The following is a 3,908-nucleotide window of genomic DNA, read 5'->3' on the forward strand; positions in this document are numbered from 1 at the left end:
AGTGCTGCTATCGACTGAGTAAGGTATTGATAGCGTTCTTGTTAAAAAAGAAACGTTTTTAAACCAATCAATATTATACAACCTTTTGCATGCCATGGTGTTTCATTCCACCGTGCGTATTAAAATGTATTGAAATTTTTAATACCTCACGGAAAGCTTAATTATCATTTTATGGACCGACCACAATCGTTTTATATAAAGATTTGGAAAATATGCACTTTTATTAAGAAAACAAACAACAGGTCGTATGTACAGTTTTTACGCTTCTGTCAAATTTGTTACATACGACGATTGACACTCCCATAGAAGTTAGGTGTCGTATGTAATATTGAGCTATGTTTTAAACGGTTGGCAAATGAAACAGAAATGAGGTAGTGCAACCAAATTTTGGCTGTAGGAAGGGTAAGCAATCGAGACATAAAGTGTCATTCGGACTCTTCGAGCAGGTTCAGACCCTTCCGCATGTGAACTCCATTTTCCATTTCCGCTAACCTGAAACGGAACATGTTTTAAGAATAACTTAATTTTCTTCCAAATTGCACTTTTTATCCTTACCTCTTAACAGTCTGTACCAAATCGTGACCTGGAATCCTGAAATGCTGCGCTGTTATTGGGTTCTGTGTTTTGACGGTCCCCTTTTTCTGATAATAAAATAATAATTTAGCTCCCAGCCACAGCATTATTTTCAAATTAACTTTTTTACCTCAATCAACACCGGCTGTAACGAATCTAATCGCTCCATCGCTCTTGCGTCGCGTTATGGTTTTAAACGCAGTGTTTAACCGATTTTTTTTTATCGATGTTCGAACATCATCAGAGCTGCCTTGACATTAATGCACCCATTTTAATTGCAGGGGATATTTTCAAAAATGGGAAAAAGTACCAAATTTGGTTTTTTTTTTTAAATTCCCATTTGTGGTGTGGTGTGTGGTGCTTACACTTTTGGTGTCCTATACCGCAAAAACGAAAACGACATTAAAATGATCTTGTGCGAACGAAATTTCATGTCACAATCTAGAGGAATTTAGGTATTCTCGTCAATCTAAAGGGTGATACGGTCAAAATTTGGTCAATATCAACTTGACGTATTTCTTTCAATTTTGCATTTAAAAAACCTGAACACCCCTCATTTTGAAGGTGTGTGTGTGTAGAATGTTGCTCCTATTTTGATTTTGGAATTCACTCTTCAGTTGTCAAAATGCCGTCCAAGCAAGAAGAGCAGCGTATCAAAATTTTGCTCGCGCATCGCGAAAATCCGAGCTACTCGCACGCAAAGTTGGCAAAATCGCTTAAAGTTGCCAAATCAACCGTTACAAATGTAATTAAAGTGTTTGGGGAACGTTTGTCGACAGCCAGGAAGTCTGGATCGGGGGGAAATCGAAAACCGGAAGCCGCTGAGACGACAAAGAGAGTTGCCGGTAGTTTCAAGCGAAACCCTAACCTCTCTCTCCGAGATGCCGCAAATAAGCTGGGTGTATCGTCTACAACCGTGCATCGAGCCAAAAAACGAGCCAGACTATCGACTTACAAGAAGGTAGTGACTCCAAATCGCGATGATAAACAAAATACGACGGCCAAAGCGCGATCCCGGAGGCTGTACACGACGATGCTGACGAAGTTTGACTGCGTGGTAATGGACGACGAAACCTACGTCAAAGCCGACTACAAGCAGCTTCCGGGACAGGAGTTTTATACGGCAAAAGGAAGGGTAGCAGATGTTTTCAAGCACATGAAACTGTCAAAGTTCGCAAAGAAATATCTGGTTTGGCAAGCCATCTGTACCTGTGGCTTGAAAAGCAGCATTTTCATAGCTTCCGGGACTGTCAACCAAGAAATTTACGTGAAAGAGTGTTTGAATAAACGTCTGCTGCCTTTCCTGAAGAAACACGGTTGTTCCGTACTGTTTTGGCCGGATTTGGCATCTTGCCATTACGGTAAAAAGGCCATGGAGTGGTACGCCGCCAACAACGTGCAGGTGGTTCCCAAGGACAAGAACCCTCCCAACACGCCAGAGCTCCGCCCAATTGAGAAATACTGGGCTATTGTCAAGCGGAACCTAAAGAAGACCAAAAAACTGCTAAGGGCGAGCAGCAGTTCAAGGCAAACTGGCTTTCTGCGGCGAAGAAGGTGGACAAGGTGGCTGTACAAAATCTGATGGCAGGGGTCAAGCGTAAGGCCCGGCAATTCGGATTTGGAAAAGCGGAAGCCTAACTGAATATTTTTCCTGAATTTTATACTAATTGAACTTGAAAAAGAAATTTAATTTGATTTTTTAAATAAACGATTTCACCGATTTACACGCGTTTTCCCTTGACCAAATTTTGACCGTATCACCCTTTAAGCGGATTCCACGCTTCTATTGACATTTTCTCAGCGCCACGCACACATATTTATTTGTTTATATTTATATGCTCCTTGCTGTTCCATCCATTCCAACTGACAGAATTGTCCAAAACTGCTTGAAAACATTTCTACAACGCTCCAAACTTCTCAGGTGAGCTCTATTTCTTCGGCAACCTTTCCATTTGAACTACGTGCTAACCAGCTGTTCTATTATCGTCAACTTGATATCAGTCACATTTTGTAGTGCTAAATATACGCAAACTATTTAGTAGAAAAACCTTGCATAACAGGTTTGCTCAGTTTTAAAAATGTAACCAGATTGAAGCTGAAAGACTAAGGAATCGTTTGAATACATTAAGCGAAGTGTTTTGGTGAGAAAACGCAGTGAAATTAAATTTAAATTTTAGAAGCCGAAAACTATCAATGGGTGCCAAAGCCAGCATTACCCTAATTATGTTGTGATTCAAAAATAATATTGCTCCGTAGAGTTCACGCTAACGGGTTTCAAACCAGATAAGTATATTTTCATGTTGTTAATCTCCTTGACTACCCAGCATACAGCATTGCAGCTCTCTAATTTATAACGTCTGAGGACTTCGACAATGGAGCTCAGTATTCGAGATCCTGTTGTGAACCCACCAAAGGTGAAACATAAATTACAGACATAAGCTGATGAAGAACTTGAGCTTTTGTGTGCTCTCCGCTGTTACACACCTTCGTTTGCTGCCATTTAACAGCAATGATTTCGGTTATAGGACAAAAGGTCGTGGGATGGGACAACAGGTTGAAAGGAAAAAAGGTGAAAGGGACAAAAAGTTTAAAACGCAATACAGAGGAAATTGCTTTAATGTTGGCCTATGGATCTAAGATTGGGCCCATAGCTAAAAATCTGCTATTTATCAATTCTATCTAGATGAACGAGTCATTGGGACGGTGGATATTTTTGGTCACTATTGAAAATTTAGTCGAATTATGAATGTATGGGCCCTTAGCGGCGCCGGTGGTTTAGTGGTAAGCGTGATTACCTCTCACCCCAGCAGGCCTGGGTTCAATCCCAGTCGGCGCCGCCGAGATCTTCCGAGGCATAACATCTCTGATCACGCCTTCCTTCGGAAGGGAAGTAAAGCCGTTGGTCCCCGGCTCATGAGTTGATGGGTCGATTGGTAGGGTCCAGGTGTGGGAGCTGCCTCCCTGGCGTCGGTAGCATTGGTGCTCAGCACGGAAAACAAGATCGACGGAAAACAAATCAAGGAAAAAAGAAATATGTATGGGTCCAAATTATGGGCATTTAGGCTGACATTGCATCCATTTTCCCTACTGAGTAAATCAAACAGGTAAATTAAACTAAAACGCATTATAGCATGCCAATATACCGGCTAGAATTTCGGGAGTTTGCACACAAAAATTGTTCAGCTGCGTTTACTGTGACTATGACGTACCGTAAAACGGGGTATCTGTGATAATGCGGGTAACTTTGATAGTAGAATATAATGGTTAAATTTACTCTCTGTGCTTTTTCAGAATCCGAAACATTGGTTCCATATTGTAGCTTAAAGCATTTCCGT

Source organism: Ochlerotatus camptorhynchus, unplaced genomic scaffold (genome assembly GCF_037179485.1).
Source record: "Ochlerotatus camptorhynchus isolate MF236.1 unplaced genomic scaffold, CSIRO-AGI_Acam_v1.1 ptg000002l, whole genome shotgun sequence".
Classification (NCBI taxonomy): Eukaryota; Metazoa; Arthropoda; class Insecta; order Diptera; family Culicidae; genus Ochlerotatus; species Ochlerotatus camptorhynchus.